This window comes from Sceloporus undulatus, chromosome 1, assembly GCF_019175285.1.
Source record: "Sceloporus undulatus isolate JIND9_A2432 ecotype Alabama chromosome 1, SceUnd_v1.1, whole genome shotgun sequence".
NCBI lineage: Eukaryota > Metazoa > Chordata > Lepidosauria > Squamata > Phrynosomatidae > Sceloporus > Sceloporus undulatus.
In genome coordinates, this window is record NC_056522.1 from 105,816,274 (window position 1) to 105,832,534 (window position 16,261).

The 16,261-nt window shown below is 43.6% G+C and overlaps 1 pseudogene; it reads left to right on the forward strand.

The window, feature by feature from the left end:
- The window catches only part of LOC121919094, a 46,787-nt pseudogene that overhangs the window by 15,109 nt on the left and 15,417 nt on the right, over nt 1-16,261 (forward strand).

Sequence of the window (16,261 nt, forward strand, 5' to 3'; positions counted from 1 at the left end):
TATTTATATCCCACCTCATCTGCATTCAGGCAATTGGAGCAGCTTGAATTTACATTTTCTAGCTTGTTACAATCCATAACATTCTGTTTAATTTTACTTACCCTGAAAAACTTCAGTGAAAAAAGAGGAATCATCATAAACCTGCATGATTAAATGACAGAACAAATTGTCATAATGTGTTTCTGAAGTATTTGAAGTGTGTTTTAATGCAAAGGAACAGACATGCACTTTGACTGCCAAGAAAACCTATTTTGGACATATTTTGAATTTAAGTGAATAGGGGTTTCTTAAAAGTGATATACTGAAAGTGAAGTTACAAAAATTCCATTGAGATAGCAGTGTGAAAGGCATCTAATCATGGCAGGATGGAGGAATAAAGAGTTTTTGGATGGGTTGAGATTTTAAAATGCTTGTGTAAGGAACAGAAACAGGGACATCACCAAGGAAGAATATAAACGAGTAGTCGGTGTTTCTAGGGAGAAAGACAGGATGGTTGAAGCTCACAATAGTTTTGTACTATTAAGAAAGATTAACAAAGGAGGTTGTGGGATGGGTTTGGAGAAGATGGTCAAATGCTAGTGGGTGACTGAGAGGAGGTGGTACTGCCCAACATGCACAGAATGTAAGGCATCCAACAAACAGGGGTGCCAAAGTTGTGCATAGAGGGGTGTGTGAATGAAACAATACTTGCATCTGGCTTACTGGATACAGGAGACGGTTTTTCCTGCTTGTGGAAATCCCCTCTAAGGTACATCAGGTGCACTGCATTCTTCTTGAGCTAGAGACAGCCATTCAAAATTGCAATATGTTTTAGGGTTTTTATAATTATCCTTAGTTTGTATGTCTTGTTTCCTTACTGTTTTTTTTTTTTACTTTGTATACCCATCCACCTATTTTTAGTTCTGTTAGGTAGAAAACAATTTAGAAATCCTTCTAAGAAAAAAAAAAGAACTTATGGGTAATTTACTACGTTATTCTGTGGATCAGTAGGCCTCCTCTGTATCAAAGCACAAGTCTGGGTAATCCATGAAATGCAAGGTGAGACTTTCAAATGTTGGCTTTCTTTCCCCTTTGGACAACAGCTCCATTGCCTCTCTACCATCCACAAACTGCCATCACTGTGCTTCTACTGTTTCATCAATGCATACACCTCCATTCCAAAATTGCCATGAGAAATACCACACTTCTTGGGCTTCTTTCACCTCAGACTCCTGGGTCCTTGATATTATTCAAAGAGGCTATGCCATCAGGTTCCAAGTATATCCCCTTACAGCTGTCATAAGGCCTAAGCATCTCTCCACCATACTATTCCCTCTTGAAAAAAGGGGCAGTTAAACCTGTTCCTGTCTCTCACTACCACTGAAGCTTTTCCTTCTGCTAATTCATTGTCACCAAGAAGGACAGGGGATTGCATCCCATCTTACACCTTTGAGGCATAAGCCACTATATCTGTCAATATACTTTCAGGATGGTGACTTTCAGTTTTGATACTCTCCTTGATGCTGGATGATAACTGGTTCACCACCCAGGATCTGAAGAATCACATTTCAATTTGGGGACCCCATTGGAGGTTCCTCAGCTTCCTGGTGGGGAAGAAGGAGCATTCTTTCTGAGCCCTACCCCTCAGCATGAGCCCTCATGTTTTCATGAAGGTCATGGCAGTGATGACAGCTTTTCTGCGGCAGTATGGCATCATAATATTCCTCCCAAAAATCCAGAGTGGATTTGTTGGGGGCATTTGGGGCAATTCTTCTTTTCCAGGCTAGGCCTGAGGGAGCTTTCTCTCCCTTTGGATGATGGTTGAATTAAATTGATCTCAAATGGGTAATCAAGGGCCATGAACCTTTAAAAAGACATGCTTACATGATTGCCCCTGACTGCCCATTTGAGGCTGAGTTAGTTCAATTAGAAGGGATGCTGAAGGGGGCATGGAGACCTGCTGAGAGGGGAGAAAGAAGTATCAGATATGGAAGACAGGCTAGGCAATACTAACTCCTTGAAGCTTGCTGAAATGGACATGCTGTCTCATGTTGCCAAAGAATGAGCTGATAGGCAAACATGGCCTTCAAAGTGTCAAAGCTTCCTGGGCCTTTGCATCCTATGAAAAGGTTACCTTCTTCTGCAGAACAGCAGTCAGGGCACTGTCATCTGAGGGAGGAAAGAATGGTAGTAATTCACAAAACCCAATAGGTACTGCACATCTGTGGTGTTGCAGGCAGACTGCCAGAACACAATAGCCTCCATTTTGCTGAGGTCCCTGGCTATACCAGTGGCTGCGATGTGGTGACCCAAGAAGTCTATGGTACACATGGTGAATCCACACTTAGTGAGCTTGGTGAAGAAGCAATGCTCCCATAGTCCCTGCAGCCACTAGAATCTTGGCCAATGGGCTAATTGTTAGGCTGATGAGGTGGCAATCCCTCTGCCTCTGCCTCACTGAACATATCAGTGAATGCTGTGTATTTTCTGGGCAGTCCTGTGAGTGTACCTGCCTCCACATCAGCTGCCAGAGTTGCCAGTGAGAGACATGCTCCTTGCAGTAAGGTGCCCCAATTTCCCTTTGAGACCAGCTGGTGTGGAAATCATGGGCCTCCAATCACACAAGGCCCCCAAATAATGGGGTACCAAGATGCAGAAGCCAATTAGAACTCAGCCTCCTTTCCATGCATCCCCACCTGCAACTGCAGCTTATATGTTGCCCAAATTACAGGCCTGACAACCAATGGCTGACCATCAAGGGTTCTGCCACTAGAGGAGGGTGGAGGGGATTCAGGGAATCTCTTGCTGGTCTGCAAAGGCTATGTGCAAGAAATTGGCAGTAGCCCTTGAGTCTATCATGATCATGTTTGTACGTGTTAGGAAAGATCAAATTAGGGGAATTTTAATTAGCTCAAATATGAGAGGCTTGTCCTAACAACGCACGCACGGGATCGTGTCCCTATGTGTATACCAGAGGTCTCCTAGTCCACCCCCAAGAGAAAGAGACTTGAATACCAATGAGGTGCAATTAAACTATGAACATTTATTGGAGCCACACAACAAAAGGGATCACACACGCACACACACATTCAATGCTATAGCAAGGGAGGGGGGAGTTCGGGGAGTAAAGAAAGAAAGAGAGAGGCACCATTGGGAATATTACCTTAGACGTCTTCTCCAAGGAGTCAGATGAGATGTAGGATGGATAGTGGATCACGGCCACGGGAATGGGAAAGGAAAGTGCGGCCGCGGTGGCTTAAGAGCTGAGTTCCGGCAGGCAAAGCTAACCAAAAGGCCCGGTGACGGTGAGCTTGGCTTCGCCCAAGTGATTTCAGCAGAGCAAGATGCTCTTGGAATCTCAGGCTCGGAATGCTCAACAAGCCCATTGAAGGGCTGAAAACTCGGACCTTATATAGGGCTAAACAGGCCCTCAGGTGATGGCTGCCTGCGAGACAAAGGCTTTGATTACTTGGTTTTGTCTAAGCCGAAAGCTACACAATGGTTACACAATGCAAGAGGTCTGACACTTTTCAGGAGAGCAGATACCTTGATGGCTGAGCCATTAAGTTAATCACTGGCTCATTAAGAAGGAAGCCACATCTATTGTCTTTCTCGTAGAGGTCTCTGCGAATCTGGTTTTGCAACTCCCAAAACTTCCTCTGAAAGGTTTAAATTTACCTTTTTGCTGAGACCATGCCTTGGCAAAGCAGCTGGCTACGTGGTTTCCTCGCTCTTAGGTTAATGGTGGCTTGCTGTGGGGTCAGTCAGGGGTCATAGCTTCTGACCGCATGGTATCCAAAATTTTATATAAAACCATACTTGATAACACATGGCAGTTGTGTCAGTGTGACAGGCACCACCAGGTGTTTGGAGGGAATGATGTGTGGCATCCAGGCATAAGCAATACCAGCCAGGCCCAGTTTTGTACCCTCCATAAACTGGATGGGTTCCTTTCCCTGCTGGGTGGTGGTACCATGTGGCTACCTGGTGACCTTTGCCTCCCTGTGTTTTCTCTGCAGTATCAGATGTGGCCTGACACCTCACATCTGCAAAAACTCCACAGACTGGCGTTTCGCAGCATTTTGAATAATAACCCCCCCCCCCACACACACACACACTGTGGATGGACTTCAGCCAGCTGGTTCCAGTCCCGGCCTTTGTAAGCATCCATTGATTTTGAGACACATGTGAATCAGGCAATCCATGTCCCTAGGGCGCTCTGTGCAGGCCAATTCATCAAGATTTAGGTGCAACAGCCCCTCCTGAAACTGATCCACTAAATCAGCCTGATAGCAGGCCAGTTCTTGTGCCAGCAGCCTGAAATCACTGGAATACTCTGCCACTGACCATCTCCCCTGTTTTAGCTCCCATAAGTGGTGTTTAGCAGTCTGGGCCTTGACCAGGTCTATATGCATGGCTTGGAGTTGTTGGATAAATACAGCAAAATTGTCCAGCAGGGGCCTCCATTGTTGCATTTGGCTGCACTTCCAGAAAGCAGACTGAGAACAAACCCCATATTATGTAAGTCTTTTGGAAAGTCCTCATCCTGCAGGCTCATAAACAAGCTAGAAAGTTTGCTAGAGATTTATCTGGCTTCTCAGGGCAGGCAAACAGGCACTTTTGCCATGGAAGTGTCAGGATTGCAACAGCTGCAACCAGCAGCTGAGTAGTGGACAACTTGTTGAACCATCTGGTTTCCTTCTGCCAACAGCTTTTCAGGAGCTGCAGCTGGCTACATGGCAGCTGGGAGCTATGCGGGTTGATTCCAGGCAAACAAGGGTTAAAAAAGGCCAGAAAATGAGCCCACGCCATTGCTAGGCAACAGGCTGCAGAACTGGCCAAAGACAGACAAACTGAGACAGTTTTACTGTTCCAGAAAGCTTGCCTGTCCAGTAGGGTGTAGCAGAAACATCATTCGAAGAATCGTGAATCCTGGAAACTGCAGACAGATAGGCAAAGGTCAAGGAGTCCAGGTAGACAGCAAAGGAGGAAAACCAAGGTGCAGATCACACAGGTAAGGGACAATGAAACACACATGTTGTTTCTGGGGCTGGACTATCACCGATCCCTCCTTCAAAAAGTTGGAACCAGCTTGTTCTCATTCATGTCCTCCTCCTGCATGGCCTGACATGCTTCTGGTGTGCTTGCTTTTGCATGTCCCCTTTCAGGTTCCATTTCACCTGGAGGCGCTGACTCCTGGCCTATGGCAACTAGTCTTTCATCATTCACAAGTAATATTCAAGATGTTTCAGCTATATGAGAATAGAGAATATTCTTTGTTATTCATTTCCAGGTTGCTTCCTTACCATCACAAAGCCCTGTACAGATGAAAAGCAGAGCAGTGAGACTTTTACATAATATTCTGTGAATACTAGAACATCTTAAAGTGCTCCAGGAAATGAATCTGTGCAGAAATACAGATCTTTTTCTCCACCAAAGCAACCTTTCTGTGTAGAAAAAAAAATTCACAGAAAAGCACACATATTTATGCACTGAATACACACCTTAGAACCCTTGGGTGTTTTTGAACATAAGCCTGCTCTAACCACCAGAGTTTCAACTTTTGTATTGAACAAAAACACTATCATACAGTGACACACTGAAAATGAAAATAAAATGCTAAATAGAAGTCAACAATGGAAACAAGTGCTTAACCCTTAATAGGTGCATAGGAGAGGGAATTTCAGGAGATCTTGTCAATTTTTATTTGTCAAGTTTTCAATAGTTTAATTGCATTTTAAACATTTCTATGCTATAATATTTGTTTTACCTTTGTTAAGCTGCCTTGAATACCCAACTATGAAAAAGATAAGACATAAATATAATATAACAATTGTCACATCACCAGGTAACAAACACATTTTTCACACTAGCAGCCTTACATTGTGGGTGCTAATTGCTAACCAGCCCCCCAGCCTCAAATAGTTGCCCACACCAATATAGAATAGAGTGAAAGCAGAGTTTGCTGCACAGTTCTGTTCTCCTTTCCCCACCTAGTACCGAAAGTGTCTCTGGACAAATGCAGAGATTAAACCATATGTGAACCAGAAGCAAAAAGCAGTGGGTTATTATGCATTGTCTGTGTAAATGTATCAGTTTAACTAATTTAAAAATGGAGGCTTCGTCTCAAAGAAGATTTCAGAATGGTGTACAGTGTGCCCTTTGTTTATGTGGAGGATCCGTTCCGGACTCCCCCGCATAAAAAAATAATGCGTATGCTCAAGCCCCATTTAAATGAATGGGGCTCGTGCATGTAGCGGTGCGGTGACTTGCGTGCACCATAGGTGCACACCCCATTCATCCCTATGGGACACGCCACCCCTTCCTCCCTGCGCAAATTTCAGTGTATGCTGAAAGCTGCATAAAGTGCGCCCGGGTATGACGTGGGTGCACTGTACTTAAAGATCCAAGATTTTATGCAATAAAAACAACAGAATTTCAGAAAGGCTATTGGCTGATCTGAAGCTTTCGTGGATTGCTTTATTGACTGACCATTCAATTTGAACCACATTAGCTATAGAAATAAAAATGTAAATGTTCGTTTGTTCAAAATTTTAAATCTCCGAAAGTTCTTCACTGATTACTTTGAAATTTTGAAACAATGTTGCATTTGAATACACACATGTTTTTATATACCTACCATGTTTTTATATACCTACTATTATACGGTTGTCACACCTGTGACAGGTAAAAATATGCTTTTTTAAAAAAACAGTGCCATCTGTTGCATGTAAAAGCAACACATGCTATACTAAATATTTTACGTTTTCATTTCAGTGTTTCTGATTTAGGATCCATTTACAATTTCCAAATTTCCAATTTTACGATTCCATTTCAATTTTTTCAGGAATGCTTGCCCATAGGGAAATATTGGGGGATGTGTGCCCATAAGGAGACGCTGGGGAATGCTTGCCCATAGTGAGACATTGGGGAATGCTTGCCCATAGGGAGACATTGGGGGATGCTTGCCCATAAGGAGACATTGGGGGATGCTTACCCATAGGGAGACATTGGGAAATGCTTGCCCATAGGGAGACATGGGGCATGCTTGCCATAGGGAGACATTGGATGCTTGCCCATAGGAGACACTGCAGGATGCTTGCCCTAGTGAGACATTGGGAATGCTTGCCCATAGGACATAGGGGAATGCTTGCCCGTAGGGAACATAGGGGAATGCTTGCCCGTAGGGAGACTGGGAATGTTGCCCATGGGAGACATTGGGGGATGCTTGCCCATAAGGAGCACTGCGGAATGCTTGCCCATAGTGAGACATTGGGAGATGCTTGACCTTGGAGACATAGGGGAATGCTTGTCCATAGGAGGACAGCGGGAATGCTTGCCTATGAGAGACATTGGGGAATGCTTGCCCCATAGGAGACCTTGGGGAAACGTGCACTTTCTCTTTTCTTTCTTTTACATTTAACTGGACTGAGCTACAGCAACACATGCCTGGGTACTGCTAGTACTAAATATAGTAAACACAGGCCCAATACAAATGGGCACCTGTGGTGGCCCTGGGACAAAAACTAGGCTCGGGCGTGTTGCGGCCGCACGCTCCTGAGTCTAGTTCGTCTGGTCAGCACTGTTGTTACGTAGTGCTATCCACATGGCGTGTTGTACGACGACGTGATGCACGCACTGCATCCAAACAGTGTGGCACGTCAGTGATGTCACCGCAATGTCCAGGGCACAAACGGTGCCTTGCGGCATCACAGCAAGGAGCTCCATTTCGGAGCTCCTTTTTACTGTGGATCACTGTCGCGGCTGTGCAGTTGCTGCAGCGATGATCTGGAGGAGGAAAGGACGGCCTCTCCTAGTCTGTACCGGGCCAGAGTTAATGTAACTAGAGACTTTGAAACAAAAAGTGCAAGCACTGAGTAGTTGTTTGGAAGTATCCAGTTCTCCATTCTCTTCATTTCCCCCCCTATTCTAACTCTTGACTTTCCCTGCTTACTGTTCTCTTTTTGTTACTAAACAGGAGCTAGACTGTGTATGAGTAGCAACTTATGTAATGATTTACTAGGGTCAGCCTTTCATTTAAGTATTTGGATGCTTTACAGAAAGATAAATTACCTAAGAATCTGTTGTGTAACAGGCTTTTTAAAAGGGCTACAAGATCTGCCTTGGCAATTAAACTGAATAGCCACAAGCAGCAGCAGCAGCAACATAACCTTGTCAACTCTAGTAATGTCAGAAGGTAAGTTCTGCATCAAGTAGTTTCGTGAATCAAATATATGCAAATCTAGTTTTTGTGGCAGTGGCTGCAAGCAGAAGCATTCCAATGTATTGGATGATGGAAATCATGTCATATGAAATACTATTTTTTCTTTTGGTGTCAGAACAAGTATACTTTGTGCTCCCTTAAGGAAAAAACATGATATGAGTGTACAATAAATATTGAAATTATGGTGTGTATGCTTTACTTACAGGATTGTCAGCTTGAATATTTACGTACTTAGCTGTTGGTCTGAACACTGGTCCATCGCTATTCACATTTTAACATTCAAGATGTATACACTATATGAGATGAAATAATATTCACCATTATACATTTCCAGGTCAAAAAATGTTCCTGTCAGTTGGAAAGCCCTGGAGATGATTAACAGGGCAGTGAGACTATTACATAGTATTGTGCTAGTATTCAAACATCTTGAAGTGCTCCAGAAAAAACAATCTGTGCAGAATAAAAAAAAAATTTTTTGTAACAAAGGAATCTTTTTGTGCAGTTTTTTTTTGCACAGGAAAGCATCTATATTCATACACAAAATAATCTCACAACACTTGAATAGATAGAGGCTGAGGTATTTTGGACAATCATGAGAAGGCATAACTCACTTGAAAACAATAATGCTAGGTAAGATAGAAGGCAGCAGGAAAAGGGAAGACTGCAAATGGGTTGAATATATTCAATAAAGGAGACCCCATCCTCAATCTGCAAGACATAAACAGGGCTGTTGAAGACAGGATGTCTTGCAGATGTCTCATTGATAAGATTACCACATGTTGAGGTTGGTTTGAAGGCCGTTAACACAGAGACAATGTGTAGTGAGTGCATTAGAGAGGAATCCAGGCCCAGTGGTTTCCAGACCAGAAATGCCCGTATACATGATATCGATACTGATATCTTTGCTGTTACCAATGACACTTCCAAATAGGCTAATGCTTACCATTGGTTGTTGTTGTTGTAGTTGTTTTTGTTGTTGTTATTGTGTGCCTTCAATCAAAGTCATTTATGGAGTAATTTATGGTGTACTCTAAAGCAAGTCTATCATGGGATTTTCTTGGTAAAATTTGTCAGAGGAGGTATGCCATTGCCTCCCCCGATGCTGAGACATGTGACTTGCTCAAAGTCACCCACTGGGTTTCATGACTGAGAGGGAATCAAACGCTGGCTCCAGAGTTGTAATCTAACACTTAAACCACTATGCCACTTACTGTTGGGGAAATATTAAAACCTGTAAGGAAAACAGGTTGTGTTGTAATTTCCATGTAGGTATGTGACTTGACTACGGTACTTGTGCATACTACAAGGATGCAAGAAAAATTGTTTAAATTTAACTAAGCCGAGAAGGCCTTTAAATTATACAGAACTACAACCACTATCTATGTATAGTTATGTAAAGTTACCTGACAGGTGATTCATGTGCAGATATGTGGCCTTTAATTATCCCCCAAAATGCTACAGAAGCACAATGAGCTCTTGCCACAGTGACAATGCTTCTCCTAGCAAAGGCTTATATTCCCTGGTCACCATCATACAAAAAGATACACCTCTCTTAAAGATTCACTGCTAGGTTTCAGAGTCATGTAAACATTTTAAATCAAGTAGAGGTATATCCTTTATATAATATATAATAATAATAGTTTTATTTGTATACGCCTTTTCCTACGATCAAAGCAGTTTACAGCATCATATGCATATACAACCAAGCAAGTAACAAAAAAAAAAAAAAAAAAACCTTGCTTCTTCCCCTCAAGATGGTGGTTGGGAGGAGGCTCTTCTTCTTGGCAGGCAGAGGCCTGTTGTTTCTTGCTGCTTCTCTCCCCTCAAGATGGTGGTCGGGGGAGGGCTCTTCTGGCAGGCAGAGGCCTGTTGTTCTTGCCTGCTCTCTCCCTCAGTGGTGGTCGGGAGAGGGCTCTTTTGCGGCAGAGGCCTGTTGTTTCTTGCCTGCTTCTCTCCCCTCAAGATGGTATCCTTACTACCTTTATCCTTACTAGGAGTGCCAGCCCTGGCAGTAGGAAATGGAATCACCATAAACAGGATTGCTTGTGCAGCAGTAAAGGTTTCAATCTCATCTCTCAAGCTTTAGATTAAATTAATCAACAAATAGCTCAAATCCAAGTAGCAACCCTAGAAAATTAAGCTGTCATGGATATTATCCATGAAGAATCATAGATGCTCAGAATTTAAAAAAATATGTTGCTTCAATCTCTCTAATTCCCAATTGATTGAGCCTAGGATAGATGGCTTACATACCATAATGTTAATACCAAGGAAGACAACAACAATCACTTTTCCTGTGTCACTTGAGGATGGGGACAGTTAAGTTATTACTGTTTGGGTTCCTGTGCTTTATTGTTGTTTCCTTAATCCTCTGTTGTTTTATATCCAATGCTCTCCCATAATAATCTCTGACCTGGCAAAACTATGTATAACAGAAAAATCCTGAATAGACCCAAATATGCTTTGGTTGCCCTATTTTTTAGGCCCCCCTTAATGGATATACTAAAGGCTACTTATATTTGTAACTATATAACCTGCAACCCCTCTAGAGTTGTTGCAGCTTCTGTGAAACTGCTAATTGCTGAAACTGCAAATACTGTGTATCCAGGGTTATAAATAAATAAAACCATAAAATACAGTTAGAGTCACCTCACCCAGTCCTAGAGAAAAAGATGACAAGTTTATTGCTGCATTCTGTAGCCCTTATCAGATGAGTGTGGAACTGGGGGTCTTCTGCACTGGGCGATTCGAATTCACGTTATTTCGCAAAGTACTGTCATACCTGGGAGTCCCTCCGCATTGGCATGATTCAAATTGGCCAATCTGCATTCGCGCGAAGTGCATTCAGTGCAGAATGTTTTGTCAAAATGGTGCTCAACATGAGGTTGGCCGATTAGTATCGCCGCCTCGCACATGCTCAGTGGCGCCCTGATGGGTTGCGACTTAAACGCTTGGGGTGAAAGGGGAGGTCCCTCATGACAAGCCCGGTAAACAGCTGGAGAGCAGCTCATGCACATTAACATTCGCGATACAACGTGCCCGTTACTGTTTCCTCTCTACACTTCCTGCTTGGTTTTTTTTTTTTTTTTGCTTTTAAAAGTAACATTAGCTTTCCCTTTGCTTCCCTTGCTGTATCTGCTCAAGAAGACAAATCATTCGCATAGTTGCTCAAAAAAAATTGGTAAAAATGTAACATTGATTGTTTGCAACATTTGTAGCTTCTCCCTCTGCAGAAAGCAAGTGCAAGCCTGGCTCCATCTGCCTCTGGATATAAACCATGCGCATGTGCGCTCAAAAAAATGGTTAAAAATGAAAAATACATTCTGGAATATAAACCATGCGCATGTGCGCTCAAAAAAATTGTTTGAATTTGAAAAGGGGGGGGGGGTGGTTGCCTGACATGCTCCGTCTCTGACCTGATTTTTTCCTCCTGCAAGGGAAGGATGCCCAGCGACCAGAGGGCTTGGGCAGGGGATGCAGGGAAAAGAGGCTCATAAGAATGCCTTCCCTTGCTCCCTTCTGCCCAGGGCTCTTTCCTCCTCCCCCTCCCCTCCGGTGAGGGGAGCAAATGCCTTGCCCTTCCAGGCAGGGAAGAGGGTGGGGGCAAGCGGAATCGCGGTTCCAGCAGCCTCCTCTCCTCCTCCTGGCTTGGGAGCCAGCCTGGGCTGCATCCCAGGCAGGGAACAGGCCGGGGCCGCTAGAATCGCGGCGATCGCCGCCGTTCCAATGGCCTCTCCTCCTCCTCCCGGCTTGAAGGCAGCCTAGGCTGGCTCCCAAGCGGGGGGAGGAGGAGGAGGCTGCTGGAACCGCGATTCCAGCGACCCCGCACCCTTCCCTGCCTGGGATGCAGCCAGGGATGCTCTCAAGCCGGGAGAGGAGGAGGAGGCTGCTGGAACCACGATTCCAGCGGCCCCCGCCGCTCTTCCCTGCCTGGGATGCAGCAGGGATGCTCTCAAGCCGGGAGGAGGAGGAGGAGGCCGCTGGAACCGCCCCCCCCGCTTCCCTGGAACCGGCAAGAGGAAAGACCCACCGGAAGTAAAAATTGGAATCTGGGGGTCTTGCGATGGAATTCAGGACTGGGTAGTCACACCAGACCCATTCGCACTGAGATCGAAACGAGCCCAATCCAGGATATCGCCAATCCCCTTATCAGCGCACTGGCCAACACGCTCCAAAAAGAGGAGCCAGTACGCATTCCGTTCGGCAGCTCGCACATTCACGTGAGTGTGGATTGGGCCATTCGAATGCTGGTTGATGGTATTGTGCGAAAAACGTGAATTCGAAACACCCAGTGCGGAAGACCCCCAGTTCCACACTCCATCTGATAAGGCTTGTGTCAGCCAAGAAGAACCTGTTCCAGAAACTGTTGCTATGAATGTTCTCTGGTTCCCCCTCCTGCTCTGGCTCCAGCTGGATAGGAACCCTTGAGACCACTTTTTTATGTAATTAACTTGCCCTCACCATCCATTGATTTGATTAGTCCCCCTTTAGCAACACAATGGGGCACTGCAGGAATTCCACTGGCACTTCCCTTGCAGAGACAGTTCCTCTTTCACAATTCTGGGGAAGAGCAAGGCCGAGCCAAGGCATGTGAAAAGGAGTGTGAGAGAGATAGAGTACTTTTAAAGAAAGAGGCTTTATTCTAAATAATCTTCATAATAACATCATATCTTTTTACATGGAGAAACATCTTTTCCTCCAGGCACATATTAGAAATTACAAGGTTCAGATCAGATCAGATCACTTCAGACAAATCAGGAGAAATAACAAAACAAAACAAAACAGAAAAAAGAAAAAGAAAAGAAAAGAAAAGAAAAAGACTTGACATGACTAAGGAGATTCTCGCCTGGTCATTTTTGTCTGAGCCATGCAAGGGACAGGATTGGGCTGAAATGGAGAAAAAATGGGTATTATCGCACAGTAAATTGCTGCTGCACTGCCTCCTGACCATCGCCTACTGTACCACCAAAATCAGCCGGCAGAGCACGCCTGGGGGACAGGCGATAGTCAGGCAGCAGTGCAGCAGTAATTTACTGAACAATAACACCTGTTGTTCCCCGTTTCATCCCAATCCCGTTCTGTGCATGGCTCGCACAAAAAATAATTAGGAGAATGTATTAGATATGCCATAATCTCCTATCTAATACATTATCCTAATTCTACTCATAGATCAGGTAGGATTTGTATTCTTTGATGTTCATGGGATAGCTGGGAGCCCGGCTTCTATCAGCCTTCCCAAATCAGAGTTCCCCTTGTTTCAGGTGTTCCTTTGTTAGAAGCTCCTTCTTAGTAGTGCCTCTCAAGCTTTTAAAGCCTCTCTAAGAAGCATCTTGAAGGTTTGCGCTTCTGCTCAACTAGTCATATCATTGGGCATTTGCTATCTCATCACCACTGTAATGTAACTGAGCTTCTTCAACACACTTAATCCTTTGTTACCCAGGAAGAAGGCTTTGATAACGGGAATGGCTCCAGTTTATCACAGCTGCATAGACAGGAAAAAACAAAACTTTGCTCTCTGTACTTTGTAATTGCTTGCTTGCTTGAGCTAAAAGCCCTATAAATGTGTGATGCTTTCAAATAAAGTTATCCATCCTGGCCACTATGAGTTCCTAGTTGAATTGGACGATGGGGTGGTTGGGACTGGTTTCTTTGGCCAAAACATGCACACATGCTCATATTCTCTCTCTCTCTCTCTCTCAAAGTCTCTGTGATTTTCCTATCCAGGTTCAGGGCTCAATCCAGCTCCATGTCCTATTCAGGGGGATACAGTAGAGCTAATATTTTAGTTCATCCGAAGAATTCCTTATAGATATTTTCTCCCCAAAGGGAAACTTTCTGTGAAGAAAACATTTTTTTTTGCATTAAAAACATCTATAGCTCTACATGTAATACTCCCCCTGAAACACTTGAAGATGTCTGAATATGAATCTACTCTAATTGAGACGAATCACCAGGTTTTCAGATTTTGCATCCAACAAGAATACTATTATGAAATACTTGAAAATAGAATAAAATGCTAATTAAAGTCAAAACATTTGCTGATAGACTTCACCTAGGAAGATAATTATAAAATTCACATCCATAAAAGATTAGATTCAGATGGAGTCTCACAAAGTCACACATCCACTTAGAGTCTCAGACTTATCAGCTACTTGAGAGCCCTGTGCTAGAATCAGGGTCCCCTGAGCTGTTTCTTAAGGTGCTGGGCTCAACATTGGTGAGAAGATTGTTATTAATTTTGCATATTTGTTTGTATTTGCAAGGTGTGGACAAATTATTTTTCCATACATTATCACTGTATCCAATAAAAATCCAATACATGGTTGGATTCAGTGCTAATTGATAACACAGGCTGCTCACAGAATTTTCCATGAGGCACAAAACCAAATCCTTATTGTCACATCCCAGGGGCCGTGATCCTTATTGACACACTCCAGAAGCCCCGTAATGCTACCTATTACCCAAAATACACAAATAAGCAAACCTGCATGACCTATATCTCCAGCATTGGAACACTTACAGTTAATGCCTCCAAATATATGGACAATATCCTTAAACCATATACCACCAACATCCCAGATATGTGAAGGACACCATGGACCTCCTACAGAAGATACAATCTATCCACAACCTTCTAGGAAATATCATCTTAGCCACTATGGATGTGGAATTCCTGTACACCAACATCCCCCACAAAGATGGACTACAAGCCATCAGGAACATCATTCCAGATGGGAATCTGTCCGACCTAGCCACTAAGGTCTGCCAGTTTGTTCTCACACCCAATTACTTCACCTTTGATAACAACATATACCTTCAAGTTAATGGCACTACCATGGGCACACACATGACACCACAATATGCCAATATCTTCATGGCCAACCTAGAACAATAATTCCTTAATACTTGCACTCAGAAACTGCTCTTCTACCTGAGGTACACTGTTGATATCTTCATACTTTGGACTTATGGAGAAGACTCACCTAAGACATTCCACCAGAGTTTCCATCCCACCATCATATTCAGCCTGGAACCATCTATTGAACAAGTTAACTTTCTGGACACCACAGTACAGCTACACAGTACAGCTACAAAGTGGACAGATAAGCACCACACTATATTGGAAACCCACAGACTGCTACATGTACTTACATGTTTCCAGCTTATACCCTTAACACACTACTAGATCCATAGGTACAGCCAAGCCCTCTGATACAATCACATCTGCTCAGACCCACAAGACAGGGATGCCAAACTCAAGGGATTACAGCAAGCATTCCTCAAACTACAGTACCCACCACATCAAATAAAAAAACACACACCAAAAAAACAAACAAAAAAAAAAAAAACAAAACAAAACAAAAAAACAAGGCAAGGTGTGTATCCAGGACTGATCTATTACAGAACAAATCGAAGAGGGTAAATGACAGAACCCCACTAGTGGTCACATACAGCTCCCAACTGGGACCACTCAGGCTCATTATCAATTAATTATAACCCATTCTGGACAATAATGCCACTCTTTCAAGAGCTCTTGATGGCAGACCTTTACTTGCCTACAGACAGCCTCCAAACCTCAAACAGATATTCACCTACAGGACAGCACACGAAACAGATGGTGACACAGTACAGCCTTGCCACAAACCCAGATGCCAAGCCTGTCCACACATTTATCCAGGAAATGTCAACACAAGACCTAATGGTATCACCCACATTATTCGGGGGGACTTCATATGCTCATATTCCAATGTGATCTATGCTATACTGTGTCAGCAATGCCCTTATTGGGCAAACAGGTCAGTCCCTGTGCCAGAGAGTAAATGAACATAAATCAGACATTAGGAACAAGAATACACAAAAACTGGTGGCAGAACATTTCAATCTCCCTGGGCATTGCATCTCAGAACTCAGAACAGCAGTCACTGAACAAAACCCCCCACAAAGGTAGTGCCATATGAAGAGTCCTAATGAAAGCACCCTTGTTTATTATGAGGCAGGAAACTCTTGAACTTCAATACTCAGAACAGTCAACTATAATGGTGAGCGATTATAGAAGAT